General features: G+C 44.9%; 1 protein-coding gene across 5 annotated transcripts in view; it reads right to left on the reverse strand.

The window, feature by feature from the left end:
- LOC126336369 (calcium-activated potassium channel slowpoke) overlaps positions 1-17,569 on the reverse strand; it is a 1,528,406-nt gene that overhangs the window by 1,449,409 nt on the left and 61,428 nt on the right. The gene's annotated exons all lie outside the window — the stretch shown is intronic.

A 17,569-nucleotide genomic window follows, 5' to 3' on the forward strand; every position in this document is an offset into this window, starting at 1 on the left:
ATATCTATACAATGTTTGGTTCTTGTGCAATAAATAATTTAAAGTGTTCCCGGATTTTATGTACATGCTGTATATCTTATGTGACTATCCTACCTCATATTTATTCAGCTGAACTGTTTTCAGTCACTGATGATTTAGATGCCAACGTTACTGTGAACTCTAATCAGAGCACTTCTTCAACCATACAACCCCCATCAACTCCGCCCCCACCCCCAACCCCGCCACAACGCCTAGCCCCAGGTGTGAGAATTGCACTTTTCGATTTTTGAAAACGTGTAATAAAAATTACAATGAGAAATCATTTCTTACAAAATACTGTTCCGAATTTCAGGTTTTTAAAATTTGATTTCTTACAGTCAAACCAATAAAACCACAAGATTTAATAGAAAGGCGATGTGTACCGATTACAAGTATGTTGATTATATTGTAGATCTATCTATACGGTTGCTAGTAGTCGTAAACAAAAGACAGTCAACACAAAGGTTCTCGATAAGTCTGTATGAGGGTCATTACAAAAGAAATCTGTCTTTTATTCTACATGTTTGGAAGTTTTACAGTATGTAGACATATTCTTTAGAAACAATATTTTCTTTTCTCCACATAATTTCCATCTCTCTCAACGGCCTTACGCCATCTTGGAACCAGCGCCTGTATACCCGCACGGTAAAATTCTGGACCAACCTGTTAAGCACTGTTTAGAAGCGTGCACAAGGGAGTCATCATCTTCAAACCTTGTTCCAGGAAGAGAATCTTTCAGTTTCCCACAGAGATGATAGTCACATGGAGCCAGGTCAGGACAGAAAAGCGGGTGTTTCAGTGTTTTCCATCCGAGTTTTGTGATCGCTTCCATGGTTTTTTGACTGACATATGGGCGTGCATTGTCGCGCAACAGCAAAACATTCTGCTTTTGCCGATGTGGTCGAACACAACTCAGTCGAGCTTGAAGTCTCTTCAGCGTCGTCACATATGCATCAGAATTTATGGTGGTTCCACTTGGCATGATCTCCACAAGCAAGAGTCCTTCGGAATCGAAAAACACCGTAGCCATAGCTTTTCAGCAGGAGGTGTGATTTGAATTTTGTTTTCTTGGGTGAATTTGCATGATGCCACTCCGCTGATTGCCTCTTCGTCTCTGGTGATAAATGATGGAGCCATGTTTCATCAACTGTCACAATTCTTCCAAGAAATTCATTTCCACCATTCTCGTGCTGTTCCAAAAGTTCGCTGCATACCGTTTTTCTTGTCTCTTTGTGAGCCACTGTCAACATCCTGGGAACCCACCTGGCACAAACCTTTTTTAAAGCCAACACTTTCAGTATTCTGCAAACACTTCCTTCCCCTATCCCAACGTAGCGTGACAATTCGTTCACTGTGATGCGTCTGTCAGCAGTCACCAATTCGTTAACTCTCTGCACATTGTCTGGAGTGCGTGCAGTGCGAGGCCTGCGGCTGCGAGGACAATCCTCAATATTGCCGTGCCCGCTTTCATGATGTAACCTGCTTGCCCACCGACTACCTGTACTGCGATCGACAGCAGCATCTCCATACACATTTTTCAACCTCTTGTGGATGTTCCCCACTGTCTCGTTTTCACAGCACAGAAATTCTGTGACAGCACGTTGCTTCTGACGAACGTCAAGTGTTGCAGCCATCTTGAAGACATGCTGTGACGGCGCCACTCACGGGTACAGGTTGAACTAAGTTTGAAAACAAGCGGGAAGGATGTAAAACTTTCACACATGCAGAATGAAATCTGTATGTTTACAAAAGTAGTGTGCATTTCTTTTGGAGTGACCTTCAACTTATATTGGGTATATTGCACACATGCGCGCACGCACGCACACACACACACACACACACACACACACACACACACACACACACACACACACAAAACCTCGTCCCCCTGTATCACATTGGTCACCCATTGTGACGTTCAATGGTGGCGGTGCATTGGCAAATTATAGTTACGTTACGATTTAATACACGTGATACACGTGCAACTGCCCAATGAACACCATGTCCAGTGCTGAACACGTAAGCCTATGTGATTTAACTTGCCGACCGCCCGACGTGGGCAGTGGCGGTGTGATACCCTGATCCTCTTCCCTCCCCCGCACCCCTTCCCCCGCTTTACCAGCCCCCTTTTATCGCCATCCCCTCTTCTCGACGTGTTTCCTGATACACCCATTGCGCTGGTCGCGGCAGAGCTAATAGAAGTCATTACACAGTTACGAATTTCTCGTTACCCTAACCTTGTTAGCGGCCATCACAGCTGCAATTCCATTCCACAGTCCCGCGGGCAACGCAGTTTGCAAGCCATTAACTTCTAAATTTAAACGCCAATTGGATTTGCAGCAGGTAACGAGTTGCCGTAGACGACACGCCCGAAACAGAGCAACGCGTTTCTTTCTCGGCAACACGGCTAGGTAGGAGGCAGGGCTTTACGTCTCTCTCTTTTCTAAATCGGGAGCTATAGCTGTTCACAGAGTACAGTACAATAAACAAAAGAATACTAGGAAATTATATGAATGCTTGGTTCTCTTCTATCCGACATGTCCGAAAGAACAGACACCATGCATTCACATGATTCTTCTCGACGAACCATGAATCCGCAATCTTCAGTGTGGATACACAATTACGTTTGACCTCCAGTGGGACTCTAAAATTAGCGAGCATGGAGGACATCGACGAGGAATGCGGATAGGTGACGCTAGGTGGGAGTCGGTGTCGGCCTGGGAGTGAGCCGGGATAGGCCGCGCAAATGAGAAAAACACCGAATCCGGGTGGCGCAGTGGTTCATGCAACTGTGTAGTAAGCAGAAAGTCCCGGATTCGAGACCCGGTCTAGCACACATTTTCACTCGTCGTCGCTACTTCCACATAAATTACTGATGCAGTTGACACCATAAGTTCGTTTTCCCTCTCTAGCCTCCACCTCCAATTGCGTAATACTAGGAAAGGTTCATAGGATGCTCTAGGCAATTTTAGTGTTAGTTACTTAGCATTCGATTTTAAATAGTAAAGCCTGTACCGTAGGTCTCTAGAAGACCGCAGCGTTCCAAAAGATTGGAAAAGGGCACAGGTCATCCTCGTTTTCAAGAAGGGACGTCGAACAGATGTGCAGAACTATAGACCTATATCTCTAACGCCGATCAGTTGCAGAATTTTGGAACACTTATTATGTCCGAGTATAATGACTTTTCTGGAGACTAGAAATCTACTCTGTAGGAATCAGCATGGGTTTCGAAAAAGACAATCGTGTGAAACCCGGCTCGCGCTATTCGTCCACGAGACTCAGAGGGCCATGGACACGGGTTCCAAGGTAGATGCGGTGTTTCTTGACTTCCGTTAGGCGTTTGATAGAGTTCCCCACAGTTGTTTAATGAACAAAGTAAGAACGTGTAGACTATCAGACCAATTGTTTGAATGGATTGAAGAGTTCCTAGATAACAGAACGCAGCATGTCATTCTCAATGGAGAAAAGTCTTCCGAAGTACGAGTGATTTCAGGTGTGCAGCAGGGAGTGCCGTAGGACCGTTGCTATTCACAATATACATAAATGACCTTATGGATAACATCGGAAGTTCACTGAGGCTTTTTGCGGATGATGCTGTAGTATATCGAGAGGTTGTAACAATGGAAAATTGTACTGAAATGCAGAGGTTCTGCAACGAATTTACGAAATGTGCAGGGAATGGCAATTTAATCTCAACGTAGACAAGTGTAATGTGCTGCCAATACATACACTCCTGGAAATTGAAATAAGAACACCGTGAATTCATTGTCCCAGGAAGGGGAAACTTTATTGACACATTCCTGGGGTCAGATACATCACATGATCACACTGACAGAACCACCGGCACATAGACACAGGCAACAGAGCATGCACATTGTCGGCACTAGTACAGTGTATATCCACCTTTCGCAGCAATGCAGGCTGCTGTTCTCCCATGGAGACGATCGTAGAGATGCTGGATGTAGTCCTGTGGAACGGCTTGCCATGCCATTTCCACCTGGCGCCTCAGTTGGACCAGCGTTCGTGCTGGACGTGCAGACAGCGTGAGACGACGCTTCATCCAGTCCCAAACATGCTCAATGGGGGGACAGATCCGGAGATCTTGCTAGCCAGGGTAGTTGACTTACATCTTCTAGAGCACGTTGGGTGGCACGGGATACATGCGGACGTGCATTGTCCTGTTGGAACAGCAAGTTCCCTTGCCGGTCTAGGAATGGTAGAACGATGGGTTCGATGACGGTTTGGATGTACCGTGCACTATTCAGTGTCCCCTCGACGATCACCAGAGGTGTACGGCCAGTGTAGGAGATCGCTCCCCACACCATGATGCCGGGTGTTGGCCCTGTGTGCCTCGGTCGTATGCAGTCCTGATTGTGGCGCTCACCTGCACGGCGCCAAACACGCATACGACCATCATTGGCACCAAGGCAGAAGCGACTCTCATCGCTGAAGACGACACGTCTCCATTCGTCCCTCCATTCACGCCTATCGCGACACCACTGGAGGCGGGCTGCACGATGTTGGGGCGTGAGCGGAAGACGGCCTTACGGTGTGCGGGACCGTAGCCCAGCTTCATGGAGACGGTTGCGAATGGTCCTCGCCGATACCCCAGAAGCAACAGTGTCCCTAATTTGCTGGGAAGTGGCGGTGCGGTCCCCTACGGCACTGCGTAGGATCCTACGGTCTTGGCGTGCATCCATGCGTCGCTGCGGTCCGGTCCCAGGTCGACGGGCACGTGCACCTTCCGCCGACCACTGGCGACAACATCGATGTACTGTGGAGACCTCACGCCCCACGTGTTGAGCAATTCGGCGGTACGTCCACCGGCTTCCCGCATGCCCACTATATGCCCTCGCTCAAAGTCCGTCAACTGCACATACGGTTCACGTCCACGCTGTCGCGGCATGCTACCAGTGTTAAAGACTGCGATGGAGCTCCGTATGCCACGGCAAACTGGCTGACACTGACGGCGGCGGTGCACAAATGCTGCGCAGCTAGCGCCATTCGACGGCCAACACCGCGGTTCCTGGTGTGTCCGCTGTGCCGTGCGTGTGATCATTGCTTGTACAGCCCTCTCGCAGTGTCCGGAGCAAGTATGGTGGGTCTGACACACCGGTGTCAATGTGTTCTTTTTTCCATTTCCAGGAGTGTAGAAAGATCCTTTATCTTTTAGGTACAATGTAGCAGGTCAGCAACTGGAAGCACTTAATTCCATAAATTATCGGGAGTAGCCATTAGGAGTGATTTAAAATGGAATGACCATATAAAATTGATCGTCGGTAAATCAGATGCCAGACAGATTCATTGGAAGGAGCCTAAGCAAATGCAGTCCGAAAACAAAGGAAGTAGGTTACAGTACACTTGTTCACCCACTGCTTGAATACTGCTCACCGGGGTGGGATCCGTACCAGATATGGTTGATAGAAGAGATAGAGAAGATCCAACGGAGAGCAGCGCGCTTCGTTACAGGATCATTTAGTAATTGCGAAAGCGTTACAGAGATGATAGATAAACTCCAGTGGAAGACTGCTAGAGAGACGCTCAGTAGCTCGGTACGGGCTTTTGTTGAAGTTTCGAGAACATACCTTCACCGTGGAGTCAAGCAGTATATTGCTCCCTCCTACGTATATCTCGCGAAGAGACCACGGGGATAAAATCAGAGAGATTAGAGCCCACACAGCGGTGACAATCTTTCTTTCCACGAAGAATACGAGACTGTAATAGAAGGGAGAAACGATAGAGGTACTCAAGGTACCCTCCGCCACACACCATTAGGTGACTTGCGGAGTGGATGTAGTTGTAGATCACGACTCTCGATCCTTAGAGATAGTGGATTTTAATAACCATCTGCTTCAGATTCTTTGGTTTAACTTTTGAACATGAATGAGCCATATATTTAACGTAATTTGAAATCCATGAAACTTTCAACAACATTCTTTAATACATATGGAGGCATAGCGCCAGCTGGCACGGGGTATCATGGGAAAACATTCGTCGTCGCTAGATGACGGATGCATAACGTTGAAAGATATTGTCAGGACGGTTTGTTCAAAGAAAAGAGATCAGAAGGTATATTCAATGTATACGGTCAAAGAAAGGAGAAAGAAAGGAGAAAGTTAGATTTTATAGTATCACAGTACGCTTGTAGCGAGACGTTGACACCGTACACAAGATACGTTAACAACAGAAATACGAGTTTACACGATAGAAATTTATCATGTAATTATCTAAGATGCCGTCAAAATTACCTACCTTATATTCAGAATGCATTTTCATCTTCCGGAAAGCTTAAAACATTTTTTTTTCCTTTTGTCGTCTTGCAGCCGGACACACACGTCTTATCACGCATGCAGGCGGTACCCAACAGAAAAGAATCGCCGCAAGAACCAGTGTTTGTCGAAACGAGGTATAATCATTTTGTGCAAAATGAGAGCTACAGAAAACGTTCTCAACAAATCTAAAGCATGCTATAGTTGAATAATAAGCACAAATTTTTCGAACATGTGCTAGAGCGTTCTCGTGATTAAAAAAGCAATAGTTGGCACTTTATCTTTAACAGCTGTCTGGGTGTACATACGTACTCTGCGAAATACTGTAATGTGTTTCACAGAGGGTACTTTTTATTGTTCAGAATAATAACGTTTCTTCCTGTCTTATCCAAGATAGAAGGTGAGAGGAATTATTGGTTATAAGAAAACCGTGTCTGTTGCTTAACACAGGATGTTGATAGCACATAGCAACCAGCCATAATTTGTTTTGCTATATTAAAAAGTCACCGTTACCGGTTTCGAAACTATACATTTATTTTCAAATGGCTTACAAATAACAAAACACGTGAATATTGTTCTAAATATGAAATGCAGTGAAATAACACGCAGTAATATTTCTTTCTATCTTATTTGTCGAACGAATAAGATTTACATGGTTGTTTTGTTTGCATATACGCTTACTGTGGTTCACATTACTTCTCAGGTTCGTTGGGCAGCAACACATTATCTCGTCGACCCACATGTTTTGACTAACTTGTACGAGCTGAATACAAATATTACACAAGATATGAGAGTACTATCAAAAAGCCAGATCCAGCGTTTAGTAAGAAAAAAGGAACCAAATAATTCCGGATTCCCGCGAAATCTGAAAGATATTCCACCGTTAAATCTCCATGTCAGAATACATTACCTCGAGCGAGATCACTTTCCCAAAGGATGACAGAAGACAACTAAGTAAGAAAGAACGTATCTGCTCCTAACATTCAACCAGGAAAATTATATAAATGAAAAGAAAAAGCCGGAAAGAGATGGGCCGCTATATCGCAAAACGTTCAAAGCAAAAATCTATCTAGTCCGACCTAACTGGTACATAATTGTAAGTGAGAAAATAACTACATACGGAAAATGGTAAAATGTCAATAAGACGCACGCTAATACCTGCGGGCAGCAAAGTTATTAAACACGAAGATCCACAAATACCCTTGCATCACAAAAGCGCTTAAGTAGAATCTGGAAGAGACAAAACATTATGCGATGGAATAAACGTTGCACCTGAAAATCGGAGACACCCAGAAACAACGAATGAAGTGGCAACAGAACCCAGTAGGAAGAGAACACGTACACTGCCATGGAATTCATATGGCAAGTGGCTGAAAATAATATTGCAATAGAGGAAGTAGTAGATGGAAGAATTAAACTTGTAACAGGATTAAAAGGGAGTCCCACCTTGTGCCTTCCACCTCAGTTTATTATTTGTAGGCTATCTAATAAATTTTAAAAATGTTACAGTAACTACTACTCGAAACCCGAAGCATTTCAATCATAAGAGAAAAAAACTATTGCCCTGTCCCAGTGTCGTCATTGACCGCACCAGTGCCAGCTGGTTCTCGTATAGTTTTGTATGTAACATGGTTCACGTCTCTGCTTTATTAGGTGTTCAGGAAATTCATTCTGCCAGCTTCTTGTGTTTTCTCCGGGCAGCAGTACGAACAGTAAACACACACCGCAAAGAGACGTTTGAGAAAATACACATTGTGAAAGTGACACGTTTAGGTGCATCGCACTCGCAAACGCCAAAAATCGGATTTGCTGGTGCATTCTGAATTATGATGCGTAGCTGCACTGTGACATATAATGTGCTAACAACATCCCAACAAATCGTAAACAGACTCAAAGACCAAAATAAGCTTACGAAAACTGAGCAAAAAAAGGTTTTTTACGGAAGAATACGAGAACACCGAACCATCTTCAACAACCTATACCTGGAAACATGTATTATATGTACACAACATAAGTGTATTACAGACTACTGACGATGCATTACAAATAATAAAACGAAGCAAATCGTGTACGGTATGAAAACAACCTTTTATTTAGTTGCATATATGAGCGACATCTCCAAGACGATAGTAATAACAATAAATAAACTATGGAACAACAAAATAAAAATTTAGAGTTCCAGGTTGTGAATAATGCATATCTTCGCCATATCCTTTCTTCAAATGGTTCAAATGGCTCTAAGCACTATGGGGCTTAACCTCTGAGATCATCAGTCCCCTAGAGTTAGAACTACTTAAACCTAACTAACCTAAGGACATCACACACTTCCATGCCTGCCCCAGGCAGGATTCGAACCTGCGACCGTAGCAGAAGCGCGGTTCCGAACTGAAGCGCCCAGAACAGCTCGGCCACAGCGGCCGGCATCCTTTCTTCCGGGAGTGCTAGTCCCACAAGATATGCAGGAGAACGTTTGTAAAGTTGGGATCGTGGAATATAATGTGCTGGCGGAAGTTGAGCTGTCTGGATAGGTCGCGAGTCATGATTGGATAGCTCCCTCATTGAACAGTTGCCCATGAAAGGCGAAGGTCCCTGGTTCGAGTCCCATTACGACAAAAAGTTTTTATCTGCCAGTAAGTTTGAAAAATAAAGATATTAATAAATATGTCTTCTATTTTTTTAAGAAAATATGCTGATACAAACATGTACTCAAACTTAAAAGCAGAACCTATGGGCGCCATAGTGGCACAAGAGCAGACTTGTAGGGTGACGTCAGCTCGGAGCAACCCAAGACCTACAAGACAGACAAGTCATTGTGCATACATCACAGCATGTGCCACCAGCCGTTTCCGGCGGGACGTGAGTAACTCTTTCATACGAGTTCAACAGTTCCTCACTGCTTGCTTAAATTTGCAAGTTCTCTATAATACACGACAAATTAACGCTTTTATTCGGTACCTTTTCAATTAAATATTGATTTCCTGTTTGTCCTGCACGGAGCCGAGCATTCACGAAGTGTGGCAGACAAGCCAGCTAGTGTAACATCACTAGATCGTTGCAGGGCCTGTATAACTCTTTGGTCCCAGGAGCAGCCTAAGGCTCACAAGAAAGACAGGGTGCAGTGCATATGTTGCTGCACGTGTCACTGCAGGTCTTTCGGTTGCCAGCAGCCATCTCCAGTGGGGAATGAGCAGAGCTGTTTTTCTGGGGGAACGCTGGGGGATGCGTACCCCTAAAATTTTTCGTCGACAAAGTAATTTTTTTACGATGTTGTGATCTTGGAAGAGTGCCAAATTTATTTCACGGACGTAAATTTTCTTATTTCATTTTTCTGTGTTGGTAACTGCAATACGAACGATACCAGTGCAGTTTTTAGTGGGAAAAGCGATGTCATTGACTGTTTCAAGCATTTCGAAGCTGCGACAACCGTTCTCGGCAACTGAGTCGCTGACAGTCAGTTAGACAAGGACGTAGGGCCCCCGCCCGCTAATAGTGGGCGATGGTAGTGCTAAACGGATATGCGTACGCTCAGACGCCGAGCTACCGATTGATGTCTCTATGGTTCCGCTATCATGATCCTTCGCGATTCATTGTCATCTTTGATTTGTTGTTCTTCATTAGTTTGCTTTTGCTGTTCTGTTCTTGTCAGTTGTGCGAAGTTTTACAGTGTGTCCTGTCTTCCGTTGCAGCTTCTAAGTTAAGTTGGAGGTGAGAGATGAGCAGAAAACTAACAGACTATTTTACTTGTCCTCCTGCATCTAGAAAACCATAAACTGTCAATAATTCGTGTGCGAGTGAAAAGCCAGGAAGTTCAACATCAGTGGATGACGAAAGTGAAACTGTAAACCTGAGCACTGAACCTACGTGTGAAAATGCAGTGAACGAACGTGTGCATGATAGAAAATTAAATGATCGTCCAGACTGTTGGACTTATAAGTAGGCTATTTAGGTTCTTATATTGGTAACGCCACCGCCACGTAGCGCTCTGTATGAAAATCACTGGCTGTGCTGTGTGCAGTCTGTGGCTGGGTGGCATTGTTGTAATAATCGCTATTGTAATGTTGGGCAGTTGGATGCTAACAGCGCGCAGCGTTGCGCAGTTGGAGGCGAGCCGCCAGCAGTGAGGAATGTGGGGAGAGAGATGGCGGAGTTTCGAGAGCGGATGATCTGGACGTGTGTCCGTCAGAAAAACGAAATTTGTAAGACTGGATGTCATGAACTGATATATATATATATATATATATATATATATATATATATATATATATATATATATATATATATAATGACTTTTGAAGACTATTAAGGTAAATACATTGTTTGTTCTCTATCAAAATCTTTCATTTGCTAAGTATGCCTATCAGTAGTTAGTGCCTTCAGTAGTTTGAATCTTTTATTTAGCTGGCAGTAGTGGCGCTCGCTGTATTGCGGTAGTTCGAGTAACGAACACTTTTGTAAAGTAAGTGATTCATGAAAGGTATAGGTTATTGTTAGTCAGGACCATTCTTTTGTAGGGATTTTTCAAAGTCAGACTGCGTTGCGCTAAACATATCATGTGTCAGTTTAGTCTTGATCAGAATAAGTAAAGAGAGTAATGTCTGAGAACGTACAGTTTTGCTCCGCTGTTTGAAAAGCAAATAATATAAGACGTTTATCAGCACAGTAATTCATTAATTTTTCTAAGGGGACGTTTCCGACTTTGGAACAAGAAATCGCATTTTGTGAGAAAAATGACTGGTTGAGCATTTCAAACAAAAAACTTGGCTGCAGAATTTGCAAAGAAGTAGGAAGTTTAGGCATAGAAGGAAATAAACAGGAGATGAACAATGCATAGCCTTGGGCTACAGCATCTGTGTCATCTTCAGGTCGTTGCACAGAAGAAGAAATGGTTTCTTTGCGTAAAGTCAATTGAAGAGTCCGATACTTTTTTTTTTTTTTTAGTTCGACATGTTGATGACGTCATGGCTAAAAGCAAACAGGTGGTATTCGACGCTTCAGTTATAAGTAATTTTCGCTGCATTATATCCAATGTCAGAGTACCCTCAAACTTCCTAGCTGCACATTTAAAAGCATGCAAGCTCTCGATAGTACATGACAAGAGTTAAGACCTTTAGTCGGTACATTTTCATTGATATATTGATTTCCTGTAGCCCCTGCACAGAGAGCCGAGCTTTCTCGAAGTATGGCGGACAAGGCGACTAGTGTGACGTCAGATGTTCGTGGGCCCCGGATCTGCGGTGGTGACGTCATCTGGGAACAGCCGCCAGCTGCGTGAGTCGCGGTCGTTGTCGTCGGGAACGGGACGAGCAGAGGGAGACGCACTGCTGCAGCAGGCGCCGCTGTTTAGCATTCACGGCCGCGTTTAATTAGGGCGGCTGCAGCCGTGCCGTGCTGGCCGCCCCTGCTCTGAGACCGCTGCCGGCCGGCCTTCGTTAGCGCCAGAGGTCCGGCTGGTCGCGAAACGCGACCGTGTGGGCCGCCATTGTCCGCGCGGCCAGCTAATGAGGCTGCTTGCCCCAGAAACTGTGCACCGCGCGCGCGGCGCGTCAACTGTTTGTCCCGCGCTGCCAAACTCGCTCCCGTCTTAATATACTCGCACATGCCCGACTGGCGACATCAGGAGACAAGTATTTTTGTGCTACCGACACGAGAAGTGTGGGAACATGTGAGGCAATACTGACCGCATGACGTATCTTAGCATATGATATGCTGTTTTCCTATACAACTAGTGACCCGTCCCAGCTTCAAATATTATGTATGGCGGGGCGACTTCCTTATGATACCTTGACGGAAAAAAATCGCAACACCAAAAACAAATGTAGAGTAATTACACTCATGCTCACCAATAAAGTATAATGCTGATACATGGTGAAACAACTCTCTGGTGGGCGGTTTGCGGTTTTAAATCACCTCGGGGTATGACCATGTGGTGCATTTGACCTGCGGTCGTCGCACGGTGGCGCTGGCAGCAGTCCACATACGCAGAGGTGTGTTGGTGCATGTCAGAGTATGCTGCAGCGAGAACTGTGCAGAAGTTTTCAGACGTGCTAATGGTGACAGTGTGTTGAAAATGGCTCAAAGAATACATATTGAAGATGTTATGAGGGGTAGAATACTAGGGCGACTGGAGGCTGATCAAACACAGCAGGTCGTAGCACCGGACCTCCGTGTGCCACAAAGTGTAATCTCAAGATTATGGCAACGATTCCAGCAGACAGGAAACGTGTCCAGGCGCTGCAGTACGGGACGTCCACAGTGTACCACACCACAAGAAGACCGATATCTCACCATCAGTGCTCGCAGACGGCCACGGAGTACTGCAGGTAGCCTTGGTCAGGACCTTACTGGAGCCACTGGAACAGCTGTCTCCAGACACACAGTCTACAGCCGACTGAATAGACATGGTTTATTCGCCCAGAGACCTGCAAGGTACATTTCACTGACCCTTGGTCACAGGAGAGACCGTAAAGCCTGGTGTCAAGAACACAGTACATGGTGATTGGAACAGTGGTACCAGGTTATGTTCACGGACGAGTCCAGGTATAGTGATTGTCGCCGGGTTTTCATCTGGCTTGAACCAGGAACCAGATACAAACCTCTTAATGTCCTTGAAAGGGACCTGCATCGAGGCCGTGGTTTGCTAGTGTGCGGTGGGATTATGATTGGTGCGCGTACACTCCTGCATGTCTTTGACAGAGGAACTGTAACAGGTCAGGTGTATTGGGACGTCATTTTGCACCAGTATGTCCACGTTTTCAGGGATGCAGTGGGTCCCATCTTCCACCTGATGGATGATAACGCAAGGCCCCACTGAGTTGCCATCGTGGAGGAGTACCTTGAAACAGAAGATATCAGGCGAATGGAGTGGCCTGCCTGTTCTCCAGATCTAAATCCCACCGAGCACGTCTGGGAAGTTCTCGGTCGACGTATCGCTGCACGTCTTCACACCCCTAGGACACTTCAGAAGCTCCGACAGGCACTGGTGCAAGAATGGGAGGCTATACCCCAGCAGCTGTTCGACCACCTGATCCAGAGTATGCCAACCCGTTGTGCGGGCTGTGTACGTGTGCATGGTGATCATATCCCATATTGATGTCGGCGTATCATGCGCAGGAAACAGTGGCGTTTTGTAGCACATGTTTTTCGGGACGGTTTTCTAAACTTATCACCAATACTGTGGACTTGCAGATCTGTGTCGTGCGTGTTCCCTATGTGCTTATGTTATTTGCGCCAGTTTTGTGTAGTGCCACGTTGTGTGGCACCGCGTTCTGCAGTGATCCTTAATTTATGAGCATGAGTGTAATTTTCGGGAATACATTTGTCTTCATAACATGTTTAAGTGATTAACATTACAAGATCACAAGCTGATGTAAGTGTGAGATAAACCATTGCAAATGTGATATGCTCGTATATTAATAAAAAAAGCGATGTAATCGCCAGAATATCGAATGCAAGCAAGCAAACGTGCTTCCATTGCCTTGTACCAGTGCAAGGTGTCAGTTTGTGCGACGGAGTTCCATGCCTGTTGGATTCGATCGGTCAATCTAGGGACGGTTAATATTGTCTACGTATGTCGCTGAACTCGACGTCGAATGATGTCCCATATGTGATCTGATGATCGAGCAGGCCAAGGCAACTTGTCAACGCTCTGCAGAGCATGCTGGGTTACAACAGCGGTATGTGGGCGAGCTAACACCCCATGGAATGTTGTTCAGTGGCAGCACAACAGGTGGAATCACAGATGGACGTACAGATTTGCAGTCAGGGTGTGTGGGATAAGAACGAGAATGCGGCTGCTCTCATGTGAAGTCGCACGCGAGGCCGTAACTTCAGGTGAACGTCCAGTGCGTGTAGGCTGCAGAGAGGTTGGTTGCAGGCCCGCACAGCAAAGATAACTAACGCCCACGACCGTTAGAGTGTGGATTTGCGTCCTTTTAGTGCCGCTAATAGTGTCACTCTTACGCAACTAACGAGAAATTTGAATTGATATCATCTTTCAATGCCTACCAATTTTCGTTTATGTCTCAAAATTCGTTCTTAGAGTTGCGGTTCCTCCCCTTCCCCTTCAGTGTATACTGTGATACACACAAACCTTCCTCATTAGTCAGTCTATCCATTAGCGAAAACCTTATCAAACTTGCTACAGTAATTCCTGAATTTAACCTTGAGATCACTAGGCGAGTATCCGATGTTGTACGGGTATGCGTTTATCCCCATTTCCTTCCCCCTCTGACTGTCCATCTCCTCCTCTTTCCTTTCTCTGTCCATTTCCCCCCCCCCCTCCTCACCAATGTCTGTCTCCACGTCCCGCTCCCCGTCTGCCAGTGCACCTCTCCACCCCCTTCTCTTCTCCACATTCACAACAATAGGAGGTTGCTGTTTCTTACACACACAGCATTTATTTCCAGATAGTAAGTAATGTGTGTACCATGTTTGGGAGTTGTTGTTGTTGTTGTCTTCAGTCCTGAGACTGGTTTGATGCAGCTCTCCATGCGACTCCATCCTGTGCAAGCTTCTTCATCTCCCAGTACCTACTGCAACCTACATCCTTCTGAATCTGCTTAGTGTAATCATCTCTCGGTCTCCCTCTACGATTTTTACCCTCCACGCTGCCCTCCAATGCTAAATTTGTGAACCCTTCATGCCTCAAAATGTGTCCCACTGACCGATCCCTTCTTCTAGTCAAGTTGTGCCACAAACTTCTCTTCTCCCCAATCCTATTCAATACCTCCTCATTAGTTACGTGATCTATCCGCCTTCTCATCAGCATTCTTCTGTAGCACCACATTTCGAAAGCTTCTATTCTCTTCTTGTCCAAACTAGTTATCGTCCATGTTTCACTTCCATACATGGCTACACTCCAAACAAATACTTTCAGAAACGACTTCCTGATACATAAATCTATATTCGATGTTAACAAATTTCTCCTCTTCAGAAACGCTTTCCTGGCCATTGCCAGTCTACATTTTATATCCTCTCTACTTCGACCATCATCAGTTATTTTACTTCCTAAATAGCAAAACTCCTTTACTACTTTAAGTGTCTCATTTCCTAATCTAATTCCCTCAGCATCACCCGATTTAATTTGACTACATTCCATTATCCTCGTTTTGCTTTTGTTGATGTTCATCTTATACCCTCCTTTCAAGACACTGTCCATTCCGTTCAACTGCTCTTCCAAGTCCTTTGCTGTCTCTGACAGAATTACAATGTCATCGGCGAACCTCAAATTTTTTACTTCTTCTCCATGAATTTTATACCTACTCCAAATTTTTCTTTTGTTTCCTTTACTGCTTGCTCAGTATACAGATTGAATAACATCGGGGAGAGGCTACAACCCTGTCTCATTCCTTTCCCAACCACTACTTCCCTGTCATACCCCTCGACTCTTATAACTGCCATCTGGTTTCTGTACAAATTGTAAATAGCCTTTAGCTCCCTGTATTTTACCCCTGCCACTTTCTGAATGTGAAAGAGAGTATTCCAGTCAACATTGTCAAAAGCTTTCTCTAAGTCTACAAATGCTAGAAACGTAGGTTTGCCTTTTCTTAATCTTTCTTCTAAGATAAGTCATAAGGTCAGTATTGCCTCACGTGTTCCAACATTTCTACGGAGTAGGAGTCCTTTATCTGCAGATTTGCTCGCATACGCATTTGTGACATGTATTTCACGTATAAGCAACATATTGTAAAAATTTATGAATATAATTCAGCTGTATCGCAAGCGAATTTTGCCGTCCAGTTTCGTTTTCCTACAGCTCTATATTTATGACGTCATTATCTCCTGAACCGAGGCCCACGAGAAACACAGGACGCGGCGCGTACGTCACGAAGGTAGGCCTTAATTCGCTCGCTCGCTCACCTCAGCAGAAAAAATGCGTTTCTAGACTTCTTAACTTTCAGCTTGGCGTGTACGTACTAACGAGAATTGCATCCTCTACTTGAATCTGCTTTTATGAAGTCTTACTGATTAACAGTATTACAACAAAATTTAATTTCAGATCAATACTCGATATAAATAGTATAACGACTTGTTTACAGCATTTAGTCTCTTCTGCTTAACACTGCTCATTTCATACAAGAAGTGGTGCCTTATGGAACTGGTAACCTTTCTGGCATGATGTTAATTTTATTGTGCCCCAGTGCAGCCGTAACAAATTATAAGTAGGCCTATGGACTTCCGATCATTATAAGACTAGTAACAGTAGTACTCCATGATGGCAGATTCTAGTAGACTATGCAATTCTCGTTTGTACGTAGACACCTAGTTACGAGTTAACAGGTGTGGAAAATGTAGTGTTGGCTCAAGTGCTGGCGTGAGGAGGGAAGAACTATACTGACGTGAGGTCTGGAACATGACAAGGAATTAAAATTCAGAAAGAGGACGTAATTAGTTTTATACTTAACTTTAATCCATTAATGATGAACGTCGCTCTTGACGTACATGATTCACAATATTAACTGTTCAGATTATAGTAACTGAATATGGCGCCTTGCTAGGCCGTAGCAAATGACGTAGCTGAAGGATATGCTAAACTGCCGTCTCTGCAAATGAGAGCGTATGTAGTCAGTGAACCACCGTTAACAAGGTCGGCTGTACAACTGGGGCGAGTGCTAGAGAGTCTCTCTACAGCTGCCGTGTGGCGGCGCTCAGTCGGCAATCACTGATAGTGGCGACACGCGGGTCCGACGTATACTAACGGACCGCGGCCGATTTAAAGGCTACCACCTAGCAAGTGTGGTGTCTGGCGGTGACACCACAGAAAATCAACTGAGTTAAGCGAGCAAGCGCAGGCGTACCTACTTGGCGTACGCACCGCGGCCTGTCTTCCTCGTGGGCCTCGTCCTGAACTGTGTGTCGTACAATGTGGTATATGCAAACACTGTTTTCAAAATGCACCGCGAATACAGCTAAAAGTAAAGAAGTGATACATTAAAACATCACGACTGATGTGGCAGCTTTCTACGAGAACAGCGAAAATATACTTGCCGATAAACTTCTTTCCTTTCGTCATTTTATTGGGATTGTCACCGAGAAGAGTTTCGTAAAGGCTTGAAACTACATGCTAAGGCTGCTGTAAGTTACTAAGTGCTTCTTACTCCCACAGCGATTCTTTCCAGACAGTAAATAGTGTCTGTACGAAGTTTAGTTTGAATCAGTTCGGTGGTTTAGAAGGAGATGTGAAACATACATACATACATGACACACACAAGCGCCCCCCCTTCTTCCTTCCCCTCCCCCCAGCTCTCAGCAAAGGAAAAAAAATTGTAGTGACTCACATGTTT

Source organism: Schistocerca gregaria, chromosome 1 (assembly GCF_023897955.1).
Source record: "Schistocerca gregaria isolate iqSchGreg1 chromosome 1, iqSchGreg1.2, whole genome shotgun sequence".
NCBI lineage: Eukaryota > Metazoa > Arthropoda > Insecta > Orthoptera > Acrididae > Schistocerca > Schistocerca gregaria.